The 18,351-nt window shown below is 34.0% G+C and overlaps 1 pseudogene; it reads left to right on the forward strand.

Annotated features, from left to right (window-relative positions):
- Positions 1 to 8,004: 8,004 nt before the first annotated feature.
- On the forward strand, positions 8,005 to 9,820 carry LOC127728893 (uncharacterized; annotated as a pseudogene).
- The last annotated feature ends 8,531 nt before the right edge of the window (positions 9,821 to 18,351 follow it).

Genomic DNA, 18,351 nt, shown 5'->3' on the forward strand with positions numbered 1-18,351 from the left:
TCTGTAACTGTTGATCCTAAAGCACTATTATTGGTGATAGAACATGAAGAGTCTCTATTAAAGTTCATTCACAACTTGCAAAGCTGCTAGCATTAGAGCTTGGCAGATAGTATAGACCTTTGCTACTATAAAGGACAGTTAATGGACCTCTACTTAAAAGAGTGACGAAAGATACGAGAGGGAAAGTCAAACTCATAGATCGAAAACAAACTGACAACGCCATGGCCAAAAATAAAAAGACAAACAGACAGATAATAGTACAGATCACACAACATATAAAACTAAAGAATAAGCAACACGAACCCCACCAAAAACTGGGGGTGATCTCAGGTGCCCCGGAAGGATAAGCAGATCCTGCTCCACATGTGACACCCGTCGTGTTGCTTATGTTATTACAAATCCGGTAAATAGTCTAATTCGGTAGGTCACATTCGTGAAAAGGGAAGGGTATTGTAGTAACGACATAAGGAACATATCCGATATCATCTGTGAAACGGTTATTCCATAACGGTCAACCAACTCGTGATAGCGTCCGTAAAATTTACGAAGGGATGATTTCAACTTCACCATTTGGAACTCTTGGTTTAATAGCTTCCTTGTGAGCATCAATCCTCTATCAAGGAAATCATGATAGGAAATACAAGCCCGGGAATATCGTATCAATTGGGAGATATATACTCTGTATGCAGGAGCTGCTGGAATGTTGCTACATAGAAATGGAAAGTTCACAATTGGGAAGCTGAAATCATCTCTTTTGTCGTAAAGTTTTGTTTTTTTTCAACCGACCCTCATTGTCAATTTCTAGATGTAAGTCAAGATATGAGGCAGACTTAACTGTATCTGTAGTATCTTTTATCTCTAGTTCGATGGGATAGATTCGTTCAACATGGACACCAAATTTTTTATTATTTAGTGAGAGAACATCATCTATATAGCGGAACGTAAAGTTAAAGGATATTGCTAACTTCTTATCTTTCTTCCTAAGAAGTTCCTGTATGAAGTCAGCCTCATAATAATGAAGAAACAATTCGGCAAAAAGAGGGGCACAATTGGTTCCCATAGCAATTCCGACAGTCTGTTGAAAAACACGTCCTCCAAACCTAACAAATATGTTGTCAATAAAAAAATCAAGCATCTTGATAATGTCAGTTTCAGAGAATTTTTTGTTTGAATCAGAGTGATTCTTTACACAGTAGGATTTATCCCTCCCCAAGACAAGATACTTGTATCTACGTTCGCCATTCTTAAGAATTGTCCTTTCGTCTACCTTTTATTTATCTACAGCGTCATTTGAGAAATATTGGGAATAAAGATTAAGGTCTTTTCAGTGTGAGTGTATGTGAGGAATGACAATTTTGATAAATGATTTCGTGGATAAGCTTAAAGAAAATCCTAGATGCATTGTGTGATTCAACAGTAAGACCGACGGTAGAAAACCAGACGCATTTATGCAATACATAAACGGATAATGTCAATATAAATAGAACAAAATTTCTGGATTTACCTTCATCAGGCAGGCTAAAATCTAATTGCCAGGATTATACAAATTGAAAACTAAATTGATAACATGTGGCGGGGCAACTTTTTAAATTTCGATTAATAAAATTTCAAATGTATAATGAAGAAGAAATACAGTCAATATGTTATTAAAAGTATTAAATATGGTATATAAGAACTAATGAGACAACTATTCACAAAAATTATTTTGATAAATAGAATGCAAGATACTTGTAGCATAATGTTTTAAAAGATCTAAAAGCAATGCATTTCTATACAAGATAAGCTCATTATGTTTTGATACATGTTCCTAAGGAGAAACAAAGGTTTTTATTTTATTTGATGAATTCATATTATGTATATATAACTAAATGAAAAAACTTGAAATTCAGTCAGTTACCAAAATACATTAAAATTATCATACAATGTGAAGGAGTTAAAGCAAACATACATGCGCAAATCTCTACCTGTTGATCTCTTACCTTACGCTATAACCCAACATTTCTTTCCGCAAACATGCTATTGTAATTATTGTTACAGATGTACTTTCAATTTATTGTATTGTACTCTAAGTTGTCGAAAACAACACAAAACACTGTAATTACACATGAAGTGGCTGACTCGTTTATATAAGAAACATAAGAATCAACCTTTGGAAATAAAGAAATTGATATGTGGTATGGTTACTTATCCATTTACGAGACCGTATTTTGCAATCTATAGTTGTATTTTTCTAGTTCATTGTGTTTTTAGGTTCCTGTTTCATATACTCTGCATCTATTTGTCTCACTTATGTGAACACAACGCCCATCTATCTAAGATGAATCACCTTTGTTTTGAAAGCAAAAAACAAACTTATACATAGATATCATATTTAAATCCCCTTTAGTTAAGTGACTGACAAGATTTCGTGAGATAGACGAATTCGACTTTAAAATTATCAATTTGACTTTAAAGGTTAAACAATAGGCAGATCCGGTTTATGACTTTATTTACTCCCTGCTTTTATGGGGTAAAATTGGAATGACAACAGCGTAATAAGACTATTTTCTGTTTAAGACATTCAAGCTTTTAATCTTCGTCCAGTGTCCAGTTTGTAGGGTAAATTAAATTACCCTAAAAAAACTAATTTTTGAATAGAAGCATCAAATTAACCTACAATAACTAACGGATTTTTTTTTTCAAATATTGTATTTCATAAAGATCATTCATTTTTGTATTTCTTGTACAAATAACAAGACATGATTGTAACAGGATGCTGTTACGAAGTCTCCCAAACGAAGCTCCCATAATTCGTAATTGCCAGGGTCGCCTGACATTGGGCAACATGCAGTGAATATTGGTTTGGTCCAGTAAAGTTATATGCATTAGTGATGCCTGGGGACTAACCTTGTATATCATTCAAATCATCTTGGCATGACCAACCAGAATATATATGGTTTAGGGGTGGGGATCTCGACCATTTACAAGATACTAGAACATTGGGGGTGGGGGGAATCCCTGGGGACTGACCGTATACGTCATTCAAATGTTACAGACATGACAAATAGGAATATATATGGTTTAGGGGTGGGGATCTCAACCATTTACAAGATATTAGAACTTTCTCAATTGGCAGGGGGTCGGGATGACCCCTGGGGACTAACCCTGTATATCATTCAAACCATCTTAGCATGACAAACCAGAATATATATGGTTTAGGGGTGGGGATCTCAACCATTTACAAGATATTAGAACTTTCTTAAATGGCAGGGGGTGGGGGTGACCCCTGGGGACTAACCCTGTATTTCATTTGATGTGCTTTATCATGACAAACCAGAATATATATGGTTTAGGGGTGGGGATCTCGACCATTTACAAGATATTAGAACTTTCTCAAATGGCAGGGGGTCGGGATGACCCCTGGGGACTAACCCTGTATATCATTCAAACCATCTTAGCATGACAAACCAGAATATATATGGTTTAGGGGTGGGGATCTTGACCACTTACAAGATATTAGAACTTTCTTAAATGGCAGGAGGTGGGGGTGACCCCTGGGGACTAACCCTGTATTTCATTTGATGTGCTTTATCATGACAAACCAGAATATATATGGTTTAGGGGTGGGGATCTGGACCATTTACAAGATATTAGAACTTTCTCAAATGGCAGGGGGTCGGGATGACCCCTGGGGACTAACCCTGTAAATCATTCAAACCATCTTGGCTTGACAAACCAGAATATATATGGATTAGGGGTAGGGATCTTGAGCACTTACAAGGTATTAGAACTTTCTTAAATGGCAGGGGGTGGGGTGACCTCTGGGGACTAACCCTGTATTTCATTTAATGGGCTTTATCATTTAGAACATTTTCAATTAAAAAGATTGTGTCTATCACAAACGGTTTTCAATTTATAATCATTTGAAAATTTAAAAAAATAAAATCCCATAGGGTTCTATAGTAAAACCCTCTTTTCTTTTTGCCCCTCAAAGTACCCCTTTATAAACCCCATTGCACAAACAAAACCCTGATTGCACCACTAGACATGTTAGTCTAACATATTGTGAAACCCTAAGTTAATCTGACAAGCGGTTTTGGAGAACGGGTGCGGACAAGTTCAAATTTAAAAGCGGCGGAAGAAGAAGAAGAAGAAGAAGAAGAAGAAGAATAATAATAAGAACTGAGCAAAAACAATAAGTCTTCCCAAACTTCGTTTGGGAGACTTAATTATTAATAATCGACCAAGACTGAGAAGAATCTTCACAAAGTTCTATTAACACGGATGAGAATAAAATCATAAAAATATGCAAATAGTTTTAAATATTTCATTATAAATATTATATAGATCTTCAATAACTTTCTATAGGTATGTCTTTATATTACTACAGTACAAAACAGGATAATTATAATATCTTACAAAAGTCATCCAGCCCAAAGAATTGAGATGTAAGAAATCATTGAATTTCTTTTTCAACTATATATTGCTATACGTAAACGGCAAACATTTGAAGTTAGTATATAATTTTTCATTATTAAAAAAATAATTGAGCAAACGTTCAATCTGTCAATAGGGAAATTATGAGACAACCTTGATTGCGTGCATACTATATGAACTTCGACAAAGAAGGGAAAATGTCAAGCTGAAATATATTTCATCAACGAAACTAACATCTGAAAAGGTAATTTGTAAGAAATGATAGAAAAAAAGCTTAATTTTTTATAGTTTCTGATGATTAACTATTATCGTTTTTAATTAACTATTACTGTATTAACCCAGGTAACTGCAGACCACAGTTATGGAACAGTACTTCTAATGTTTTCTTTGAGAATGTTTGATATACTGAATAGAGTTATATTTAGTTTAATCGCGATATTCATATAAATATGAATAAATAAAGATACAACTGTATCAAAAATTGGTAAAAAACTGGTATGGGAATTCTTTTCAAATGTAGGCAGAGATTTGTTGTGGAAGTTGTCCAATTGCAGAAATTAATGTGAAGGGATAAGTCATACCTAGCTTTTAACGTTTATATCAAATTTTATTGAGAATTGTACTTATTCTTATGTGACTTGCATTGAAAGATTATACTATACCTACTTTATCTTACAAACGCTATCCAGCCAGAAGTATTTAGTTGTGAATATGCATTGATTTTATTAACTGCATAATTCAATACGTAAAAGGCAATAAATTGTAAATACTTTTTATGTTTTTATCATATAAGAATAATCTGGCAAACGATCAAATTGCCAAAAGTGATATAAAACGAATACCTCGTTTGTGTGCATTATATATGTGAAACTTCTGCAAACAAGGATAACAATTAGGTTGTAGAAAATTCCGTAAATGAAAATAACATCTAAAAAGGTATGTATTGATGAATGAATAAAAATAAGCTAGACTTTTTTTTTTTTCTCATATATAAGCTTTCCTCTTTAATTTTAAATCTGTTATTAGCTAGCTAAATAGACTGTTTTCGCATGCACAATTTTGTTGGATGTTTGTTCTAATTGACAGATAATGAAGGTAATCGCAGTATTTCGTTGACAATTATTCAGACGTTTTATACATACAACTATATATATATATATATATATATATGATGCAGGGGTTCTAATCCTGTTGAGGGAAGAACGACAATTGGCTAACGCATAGTAGATCTAACATTGTTGTGCTAAATTTCAAAGGAACTATATACAAGTTATGATGTAAGCCCTATTTGCCGGTCCAGTCGAATTATACACCCGGTCTGAAACAGAAATTACACTCATATTACGGATTTTCCCTACCTTACTTTATATAAATGCTAGGTATTTACTTAACAGTCACAATACGCAGTATAGATATTCAATACATGTTACTGTATAGTTCATTTACTTATATCTATTGCATTTGTTCATCTTCACAATTATTTTTTTTAACGTTAGAAATGTTTTAGCAAATGCATATTTAACATTTACATGCACTGTTTGTGTGTAGCTGGTTTTTTAAATGTATTTTACCACGAAATCTATATTGATAAACCAAATGTTACATTTTTCTGCAAAAAAATGTTTGTAATTTTCATGAAAGTAATTGTCTCCATGATTTTGAAATCTCATCACTGCTTACTCTTTGTGATCTTCTGAAATTCATTTACTGTTAGGTGAAATAAGCTAGGAGGGTTGGCGCGCACGCAAAATGTTTCACCCCGCAACATTCTGTATTTGCCTGTCTATGTCAGGAGCCTATAATTTAATGGTTGTTATTTGTTGCTGTTTATCATATTTTTTTTTCATTAATTTGTTTTTGTTTTACATAAATCACGCCGTTGTTTTTCTAAGCCTTTTTATAGATTGCTATGCGGGATGGGTTTTGCTTATTGTTGAAGGCCGTACGGTGATCTATAGTTGCTAATATGCTACGTCATTTAGTCTCTGGTGGAGATTTGTCTCATTGGCAATCATACCTCATTTTATTATTTTGATACGTCACTGAATAAATTGCGTTATGATTGACATTATTGGTTGGGAAAAATTTGCAGGCATAAAGTAATTTTATATACTTAAGTAGATAAATGATTAAGCTTTTTTTAGTAGTCTTAAACTTGCTTTATTAAAGGATGCAACATCATCAAGTTTGATTAAACAATTTAATAAAAACTGCTGGATTGTATTTTATAAAGTGACATGCAAAATCTCCTTATTTTCTATTCATTTATTTTTTTTTATCCAATGTGTTTGTGCTTTAAAGTGAAATGCATTAGTCTATTTTTGGTAATATATACTTTTTGGCATGCTTCAGTATTTATACATCCCGCCATTGTGTTATTGTGGTATGGTCATTTTTGTATTCTTGCTTATGTACTTCGTTTGTAGAGTGTCTATATGTCATTTTGTTTTTCTGTGTTGAAATAGTTATTTGTTTTAATAATGATTAAGATTACAACACAATGTTGACTGATGTACCCCAATTTTTGAAAGTTTTACCTTTTATGTCTGTTTGGTTTGCTCACACATTGTTGTCAGTATAATGGAATTATATGAGACTGTCACACAAGTGAGAGGTTCAGCTAGCTATTAAACCAGTTTTAATCCACCATTTCCACATAAGGAAATGACTGTACCAAGTCAGGAATATGACACTGGCAGTTGTTTTCCGTTCGTTTGATATGTTTGAGCTTTTGATAAGGACTTAGTTTTTAATTTTCCTTGGATTCCGGTATTTTTTTTTTATTTTTTACTTTTTGCATGATACAGGTGATAAAGTTACCTATAGCCCATGATAGTAAGATAACGAGCAACGATACTAGACTATTTAAAAGTTACATAATGTTTATTAATCAAACCGTAGTAGAACACACACACACGAGTTTAATGAATCTTCGATACTATCATTCACCGTTGTAGTAAAGTTGTGTACCAACGGTCAACCACAATTGCAACAATATATAAATCATAACGGTTTCGTGGAGATGGATGTTAAAGTGTATTTACATCCTTATTGCGATTTAAACTATTGGATCATTTTCTTTCATAAATATTTCTTTAACTTGGCAATATCATTGTGGCAAACTTCTATTGAAGGATGAAATCGTAGTACACTAAGACACCGATCTTCGGCAATAAAAAAAACAGTCCATCTTTGTCAATCCTGATCATAGTCGAATTTATTTCGCCACGAGCAGGTTTCGACCTCAAAACCCCGGGGCTGACAGGCTAGTAATCACTGTAGATGACCAACTTGATCACAGTTACGGGTATGGAGGGTGCAATAAAAAGCAACAGGTTGTGAACACCATGACCAAAATAAACAAAACAGAAATCTTGTGAATAAATAACATTTGAATAACTATTTATCAGTTTTGACTTAAGGTAAGGTTTGCATACTTAGGGAGGTAACTCGAATTCAATTCGCTGCACGTCGTCGGGTCAGCGGCGCGTTTGAAACCGGGAAAATTTACATTGACGATACAAACATAATTTGCAAACAATCGACATATCGTCTGCAGAAAGAAAGATAATGTTATGAACGAAAAAAAGGAAGTTTCAGTCTCAGAAGTTATTCGTCAAGCAATTGAAGGCCCGGGAGTCTAAAACCAACTCTTCACCAAGACGCCCTGCTTATGATACTGACCACAATTATTTCGCAGGCACAGATGTGATATTCGACTTAGATTTAGATCTCGGGGCAGTTTTACTATTGACCCCGCAACAGATGACAGATGGAAGACTGGCAGGAGGGTCGTTGAGCTAGAGTCTTTAGCTCAACAGATGTACTGTACATCGTGCCACACCCCTCTGCACCTCAGTGACATAGACAGTGAGAGACGGTTTGGCCTAGGTAGCATTTTATACATCCGATGCAAGAACAGTTTGTGTTCATCTTTGAATGATATTAGGACAGGGAAGAGAAAGCAAGGAATATTTGATGTTAATTCAAAGCTAGCACTAGGTAATTATACTTCATGTTTTTTTATAAACCATACAAACACTTTTAACAACTGAATAATATTGGGACAAAAACATCCAGCTCAAGGTTCCAATATTGACAATAGTGTCCATCAGATACAAATTTATATTCTCCCCAATCTTCTCAAGATTCCATCCAGTTTCACCAGGCACTTCCTACAGGCCTGTACACAAGGGTAGTGAGAGGTGTGCAAACGCACCCCAATTTCTGATGTAAGATTAGTTATTGTACAGTTAGATATCCTACGCAGCTGGTAAATTGACACATTGTCAGTTATTAGCTATAGTTGTTAATTTCTGTGTCATTTGTCTAGATCTCATGTGAAAATTTGTTTCATTGGCTATCATACCACATCTTTTTTAATTTATTTTTACCACAGCCTATGCATAGAGTTGTAAAGTAACTTTATTAGTCTGAACGAGGCATTTGAGGTGGAAATAGAGTATGTTGAAGCCTCACAGCAAACCATTTAGTTTTCCAACTGTTATACTGAAAAATGGGTGATCCTTAATCAATGTCTTACAGCATAAAATCCCAGAACTATTTTCATGATCTTCATCTACCAAATATTGACCTTTGCTTATATAATATTATATATATTTAGAGTTGTAAGACAGAATTACAGTTGTATATATGTACACATGTCAATAATGTGATTGCGATACTTTTTTTGTGATTGGTCTCAATACATGTATATTATGTTTTAACAAAAATTAAAATATTTCAGCCATGGTACACACAGGAATGGGCCCGGTTCAAGTGAACGGACTGCTAGCAACTTTGAATTTACCGCCATTGTTCCATCCACTCTGAAGAGAAGAGAACATAGAATAGACACAACTCTGGAGACCATCGCCAAAAAGTCTTGTCTAGATGCCCAAAAGGAAGAAATTGGGAAGGGAAATGTAAAGGTACAAAAAATTAATTCTGTGAATATATCCTTATGTACTGACCATTTAACCTGAAAGAGGTGTGTGTGTGTGGAGGGGGGCTTGGGGAACGTTACCCTTTGTCTGTCGGTACAAAATTGGTTTTAGTTTGCCTAAATTGTCAGAATGTTTTGAAACTTATATACAATGCTTATTACCGCAAATACAGATTTAGTTCAAATTTGGGTACCGTCAATGTTGTTGTTCTCGTGTTGTTTCCCTTTTTACCTGAAAAACTGCTGAATTGGGTTTCCATTCTATTCATTTAGTTTGCCTCAACCTAATGTTTTGAAACTTAAACACAATGTATAGTACATTAAGTTAATTAAAATTGTTTAGCACATATGAGTATGATTTGGATAATTTCTTTAAAGGTTGAAGTTAGTTTTGATGGTGGATGGCAAACAAGAGGTACAGGATGGAAATATGATAGTAGTACAGGTGAGATTTTTTAAATAGGCTCATTTCAGTCCGTGTATTGATTCAAGGTCTGTGCATTGTTCTTGACGCCCGTACCGAATCAATAACGGGCCAATATAGAATCAGCAAGATCGTAACACTTTTATCAAATAATCCAAACAGTACATATGACTGGTCAGTATGGCCAGTCTGTATGACAGGAAGTAGATACAGCCCATCTATTTAGGGCCAGTCCACCAAATATGACATGAAGTAGATAAAGTTGGTTCGTACATAAAACACTTATTCTAATGGGATGATTATGGTATACCCCTGTCCGCCCGTCTTCAACACTTCGTATTATAACTCAAAAATGCTTTCATCAATTCTCATGAAACTTTCGTGAATGGTTTATATCTATTGAAGACAGCCCCCTTTCATTTATTTTAAAATTTTGATTTTGCATTTTTTAGTTTTTTTTCTTAAGAAAGGGGGGTTGTTTTCCGTTGTTCAGACAAAAACTCCAGAGCGCTATATGCAATTGCCCTCAAATTTTGGTGAATTGTTTACATCAATGGTCCTAAGCTCCCTTTTAGGTGAGGCTGACATAATATGTCTTTTGCAAAAGTATTTTTTACATGCCAGGATATTCAGAATCACAGTGCATGGTTTCCTGTCTACTCTATAATAACACCACAGACAAGCTGTTTTAAACAACATTGCTGTATTAAGATCAATTTGGATTTTATATCAAAAATTAAAATTATAAAATGGGTTTTTCTCAGTGACTAATGTCAAATGTTATTGTCTCGCCTGCGAAGAAAGTCGCAGAATGCGAGACATAGGTATTACTATCCGACAGCGGCAGCGTAAACTATTTGTATAAAGCTTTATATATCAGAAGGTAGAAGACCTGGATGCTTTATATCTGGCATACATTAATACCTTATGTTACGAATGTTCCGTCATTCATATGTCCATTGTCATTGACCTCAATTTCATGGTTCAGCTACTGCTTGAAAAAAAAAATGAGTTTTTTTGTCATGTGAATTTTTCACTTATTATGAGTAATATGATACCTATATTTGGTATATAAGTTTCTTGCAAAGTCTACAAGTCCGTCAGACTGAGTTCACCTGACCTCGACCTCATTTCATGGATCAGTGATCAAGGTTAAGGTTCCATGATTAGGTCCGTTTCTCAAATACTTTAAGCAGTAGGTCAATTATATTTGGTGTATGGAATGATTGTTATAGGTACATGTCAGTCTGGTAGGTTCCATCTGACCTTGATCTCATTTTCATGGTTCATTGGTCAATGTTAATGTTTTTGTGTTTTTGTCTGTTTTTCAAGTACTGTAAGCAATAGGTCAACTATATTTTGTGTATGGAATGATTGTTAGGTGTACATGTCTGTCTAGCAGGTATCATCTGACCCTGACCTCATTTTCATGGTTCTTTGGGCAATGTTAAGTTTTTGTGTTTTTGTCTGTTTTTTCAGTACTATAAGCAATAGGTCAACTATATTTGGTGTATGAAATGATTGTAAGGTGTACACGTCTGCCTGGCAGGTATCATCTGACCTCGACCTCATTTTCATCGTTCAATGATCAATGTTAAGCTTTTGTGTTTTGGTCTTTTTTTTAAATACTAACAGCAATAGGTCAGCTATATTTGGTGTATGGGATAATTGTTCAGTGAACATGTCTGTCTGGCAGGTATCATCAGACCTTGACCTTATTTTCATGGTTCATTGTTCAATGTTAAGGTTCCATGATTAGGTCCGTTTCTCAAATACTTTAAGCAGTAGGTCAATTATATTTGGTGTATGGAATGATTGTTATAGGTACATGTCAGTCTGGTAGGTTCCATCTGACCTTGACCTCATTTTCATGGTTCATTGGTCAATGTTAATGTTTTTGTGTTTTTGTCTGTTTTTCAAGTACTGTAAGCAATAGGTCAACTATATTTTGTGTATGGAATGATTGTTAGGTGTACATGTCTGTCTAGCAGGTATCATCTGACCCTGACCTCATTTTCATGGTTCTTTGGGCAATGTTAAGTTTTTGTGTTTTTGTCTGTTTTTTCAGTACTATAAGCAATAGGTCAACTATATTTGGTGTATGAAATGATTGTAAGGTGTACACGTCTGCCTGGCAGGTATCATCTGACCTCGACCTCATTTTCATCGTTCAATGATCAATGTTAAGCTTTTGTGTTTTGGTCTGTTTTTTAAAAACTAACAGCAATAGGTCAGCTATATTTGGTGTATGGGATAATTGTTCAGTGAACATGTCTGTCTGGCAGGTATCATCAGACCTTGACTTTATTTTCATGGTTCATTGTTCAATGTTAAGTTTTTGTGTTTTGGTCTGTTTTTCAATGAATAAGCATACACAATAGGTCAACTACATTTGGTGTATGAAAAATGGTAAGGTGTATATGTCTGTCTGACACCATTTTTCTGACCTTTACTTCATTATCATAGATCTTTAAAAATGTGAAGTTTCTGTAATGCTTTTAGTAAAACCTTTATCTTTATGATTTTCAACACAAAAATCAGTGGTCATTAAAGCAGGCGACACATTTCATGGTGTACACTCTCGTTGATAAATTAATTTATTCATTTGTGTAAAGTGTAACCAAAATATGAAATAAGCCATTGAATTTCAGGCCATGGATCTATGATTGGAAGAGAAACCGGACCAAATTCTGCATTTCTCCCTTGGGAGTATATCTTGCCACATATGCAGTCTTCATCAAAACAGTGATGCTGTACCGGAACATGAGTGTGCAAGAAACTGGGAGGGATCTAGCAAAGCAATGGAGCCAGATATGGCAATATCTATGGTCAAAGATTGACAGGATTCAGGTTGTCAAATAGATGTTATCCATAGGGATAATGACTCCACTACTGCATATCATCTGTTTTCCTACTAATGTGAAAAAAGATGACAGCAACCATACAAAGAAGGGAATAACAAATCAAAATTGTACAAATTGAGCCAGAAGTATAAAGTTTTAAAACAGTCAAATGTAATAACTTACATTGGAAGATGCTTTATGTATGCTATAAAACAGACAAAAGACCCAGAGAATTTAGGAGCATCACTTGACATCATTGTTCTACATTTGTATGGTGACCAATGCAAATGTTACCTGGTGCAGTTATCGCAATAATCCTTCACAGTTCAGGTGTGTATTATATAAATAAATTTAAGATTTAAATGTACCCCTAGCAGACAAAACTGGGGGTTACTTATAAATCAACATTTCTGATTATCTTTGACAGCTGAAGTGTTAGACAAGAAGAAGGAAAATCAATTAACAAAAATAATCCTGGTGACAAGAAAAACACACAAAGACAAACAAGATACATTCGACACTGAAAACTAAACACAAATGAGAAACATGCACTCCTAAAACTAAAAAACTTTCACAAAATATGGCCCTTATCTACATATGATGGTTGAGCAGTGTCTGTTTGAGTGTTTCTTTTATGTCAAATATATATATTGAGAAATCAGAATAAATATATACTGCATTATGCATACAGTAGATCTGGTTTAAACAAGAATTGGAGAATAGGGTTGGATAAGACAATTTCAGTCCAAATCAGAATGAAACAGTCATGTTGGTTTTGCACATGTATTTGAAAAGAGTATGACTCAAAATAAAATATTTGTAGCTCATCAATAATAGTTACACCTTGTTAGTGTATTACTATTAGTACTGATTATTCATGACATACTTGCCACTGGACGTTAAGCAACCAACAATCAATCAATATGTTTATACACATAAAGTCATAGTATGACTCAAGTCAACAACACATTAGTCAGGTCAAACAAAGTCACCACTAAATTATCTTACATAAGTGATATTGCCTCTTTCGTTGATTGCCAATCATACTTTTAATGTGTAGTATCAAATAATACAAAAATATTATTAGACGCAACAAACCCAAAGGCAGAGCATTGCAAGCATGATTTATGCGTGGTATCATGTATTATGATGATTTTGATGAAAAAAAATATATATCTATATTCATGTGTTAAGATTTTAATTTTTATCATTATTTTTTTTATAGATACCGCAGTCTACCTGATGGTAAGCCGCTGATATGTCCAAACCTTTAGAATGATCTTTAGGGAATTATACACAATCTAAAGGATAGAGCTGTTTCATTAACAAACTTATGATCTACCCAGGCAAATGAGAATTTTAATTTCATTGTCTCAACAAAAGCACCAAAGAACAAGTAAGATATCTTCATATTGAATATGAAAAAGAACATTTATGGGGCAATGGAACAAAGACATTACATATTCACAAAATATACAAAAAGAATAAGGAGCTCATCACGTGATATTCAACGGATGAGGAATAACCCAATTACCAACAGATATGCAATTTTTTTAAGATCAAAATACTTTAGTTTGCCCTTCGTTGACCCATAGTTTTAAGTATAGGTTGGTAGGAAGGTGAATTATTTTAATATTTTAAAACATAGGTATTGTTATATTGGTATATTGTTTATGACCCGTCCGTCCGATCCATGTGTCATAGCATGTTGTCGTCTGGATAGTGCCTTCATTTTTACGTCGGATTTCCATGAAACTTTGTGAAGCTGTTAGGACCAATAACAGCTTAGATGAGATTGATTTTAAGTTAAATCTGTCAAGGGGGATCAATTTTTTTGGAGAAGGACTAGATAAAAAAAAATCACTGATTTTTGCTCGTCGCCTGGATAGGGCGTTCATATTTTGTCGGATTACCATGAAACTTTAGAAAGTTGTATGTAACATTAACAGCTTGAATTAAGCAGTAATTTGCTGATTACTTTGTTTTTGCTAATTTTAGCCGATCGAAGGCTTTGGAAAATAGGAAACATATCATAATGACATTTATAAAGGGCTGTTCCTGATTTAATCACACAGGAGATAGGGAGGCACATTGTAGAATTACCAATTACCCATAAAATATAATTTCTCAAATTCAATTTGAATGTAAATTAAGAGGACAAACACAATCATTTTATTAATTCAAGTGCCTTCCTACCCCCAGTTTGATTATTTCTGGAATAGCCCTTAGAATGGAGATAACTGTATTGACTATTATATTTTAAGCATGGCCTACGCAAAACTTGGTTTTAATGTCACAGATAGCCATTTACATTACATAGCACAGCTACACGTTGCTAGGTAAAGTCAATTTTTTACGTAGGCCAAGCTTAAAATACAATATAGTTATCTCCTAATTTAAATGCACAATAACCCTTTTATATTAATCCTCCAAATACCAGTTCCCTTGATGTATGACCTTCAACTTTAGTATCCACAGGTCATTTGGATCCAGCAAATCACTGACAGGGAGAATTTCGGCATCAATATTACAGAAGAATGAAGGCCGCAAATAATTAACAAAGGTTTGTTTATAAATATTTTTTAACTTTGACTTTTGCATCATGTAAGGAACATGTGTGGCTTCTTTTTATAAGCTCTGCAGATCCAACATTATTAGCTCATCTGGACCATATGTACATGAAAGCTATTTCTTTCACTTGACATATGTCGTAAACATTTTAAAAAATCACTCAGTCCTGTTTTTGTTTGAAAGCACAACTCCTCTGAAACCACAAAGCAGAGTTTAGATCATGTTCTGTGGTTTTCATTCAGTGCACTCATAGACCAGTTTGAACGTTGGTTTCAATTTAGACTTGTTTAAGAACAAATGATTAAATTTTTTATACAAATGCAAATAGGCCAATTTCAGGATGTAATATGTAGATGGTAATATCCATAGGAAATCATGATTCAATGTTTTTCTAGGAGTTATGTCCATTTGCACTTATAAATTCTGGTTATGATATATACTACTGCAACAGTTTGTCAGGGTAATAGTTTCTAAAACCACAAAACATAATAGCATGAAACTTTGTAGATAATAAAGCCTAACTATGTAGATTTGCATCTCCATAAGAATTGTTTATCAGTTGACTTTTGTAGGAGTTATTAGCGTTTGATCTTAGTATATGAAAAAGAATAAATATGGGTCAATGGCACAAGACATCAGCAACTCAATAAATGTATTACAAAAAGAAATCCAGTGCTTACCACATGAACTTCAATGGAGCAGTAATAACCCACTTACATGCAGCTAGCTCTGGATGGCCCAAAACACAAGAAAAAAACAATAATAGCCAAGGGGACAACAAAATGTCCAAATACATAATTTTAAAATAAAAGGCTAAATAAGACAAGGACACACCAATGACCAAAATACTCATAACTAAGGTCAGGCACACACTAATGTGATGGGGTTACACTGAATTTTGTAGGATACAAACCATCCCCTAAGCATGGTCAGAGATAAAAAAAGAAAAATACAAAAAGTACACATAGTAAAAATTTATACTAAATGTATCCAGCCAAAAAAAGGAAGCGCCCCATAACAATACAAAAAAGGTGTTTCAAAAAAGAGTGCTCGCAGTGACTGAAAGCTAGCTACAAGTAGAAAAGATCAGTCCTTGAAACTGCCAATTTAGAAAATCTGGTCTTGCACTCTTACACCTTACATTTAGATTTTAAATATCCTATCATTGATTTATAAATTGAAATGGAATCAATTCTATGTCTTTTCATAGGTTAACAAAGCCGAAGGACTATCTTCAGGTGAATTCACTTTGTTTATGGCAATTAAAACTGCTGCCAAAAGAAAGGTCAAAAAAAGCTAAACAGATGACCATCCTAGCAGAGAGAAAACGTATGGTTAAAAAGATAAAAAAAAAAACGAAAAGAAGCTACAAAGGAAGTTTTCGAAGGCGTCACATATTCAACAGCTGCTGAATTAAATACAGACAGCAGAAATTCCCCACAAGTTGACACTGCTTTCTGAAATTTGCTTTACATATGTCTTTTTTGACACTGAAACAACTGGCAGAGGCAGAAATAGTGACATTTTGCAGATAGCAGCTGGTAATGACTTTAATGTTTATGCTCAGATACGTTTTCTTTTCAGGTTTTTAGTTTTGTTGACACTCTGAAAATTTCCAAAATCTTCCAAAAGTCTGATGTTTGCAACTACAAGCAGGAAAATCTGGTCAATAAACTACTCACCAACTGCACGTATCAAGCTCATGATGCGAAAGAAGATGTAAGGGTGTTGCCTATTTTTTTTTACCGAAAAAATACAGAAGGAAGTCCTTGATGAAGACCTTTTTTACATACGCTATCATGAGGTGAAGGAGAAATATGATAAAATGTTACAACAGAAATGTATATCATGAGTAGCAGTGACAAAGTTGGCCAGAAATGGTGTCTCTCCACTTCATCTTCAATAAGCGCATGCCAGAAACTCTGGTTTAAAATTATTATTAAATGACATGCATATACGATTAACAAACGAGAACTTAACATCTCTGATTAGTTTTCAGGAGAAAGAAGAGTGAATTTCACATTGTTAGCTCACCTGGCCTGAAAGGCCCAGTGAGCTTTTCTCATCACTTTACGTCCGTCGTCATCGTCCGAAGTCGTCAACCAACATGGCCGCCGTGGCTAAAAATAGAACATAGGGGTAAAATGCAGTTTTTGGCTTATATCTCTGAAACTGTAAACAGCAATAATCTTCAGCAAAGTAGGATCTACAAATAAATCAACATGACAAAAATTGCCAATTGACCCTTTAAGGAGTTATCGCCATTTATAGTCAATTTATAACAATTTTTCGTAAATTTTTGTAATCTTTTACAAATTAAAATCTTCTTCTCTCAAACTACATAGACAAATACAATTTTTAATATGATAAATGTTTTGAAAGCAATTAAAATCAAACGAAAGATTAGATTTTCATCCACAGATTACCTTAAAAAAGTATTATGGTTGTATTGTCTCATGCATCAATTGTAAACAAAAATATTAGGTATACATTAGTATAGATTTGTACAATAGTTATATTTTTACTGTTTCTTGGCTTTTTGGGACTGTGCAATATTTATCTAGGGGTGGGGCCGTTGCAAACATGGACGAGGCTAAGTTTTTTTCTTACAAATGATATGTGGGGCGATACTTTTTTTAATAATATTTTGGCAGGGCGCAAACATAAATAAAATTGTCAACTGCGTCATAGATATTTTTCAAACAAAGTAGCAGAAATTATATCCTTATCTGAGAGAAATATTGTGTAATGATATGAAGGCGTGACAGTAATAGGAACATAAGTATGATGTTATCAGGGCTTGACAGTTATAGCAACATGGGTGTGATGTTATCAGGGTGCGACATTTATAGGAACTTGGGTATGATGTTATCGGGGCGTGACAGATATAGGAACATCTGTATTTATGACGATCTAATGGATTTTTTGGACTTGCTTATATCCTATTGTTATTTCTTCTTTGAATTTACATTGTTCATGTAAAGATAATTATTTTTAAAAGATGTAAAAAAAATTACACTTCAATTTCATTGTTCTTCTTTGAGTATATAAGTTTTGCACTGACAATTCAGCCTGAAGGGGAAGGCCATGGTGCTACATTTGAAAAAAAATGACGAATTCTCCCTTAAAAGTTTTATGGTCGCCCCTTCTGA

The sequence above is a fragment of the Mytilus californianus genome, unplaced genomic scaffold (assembly GCF_021869535.1).
Source record: "Mytilus californianus isolate M0D057914Y unplaced genomic scaffold, xbMytCali1.0.p SCAF_2, whole genome shotgun sequence".
In the NCBI taxonomy this organism is placed as follows: Eukaryota; Metazoa; Mollusca; class Bivalvia; order Mytilida; family Mytilidae; genus Mytilus; species Mytilus californianus.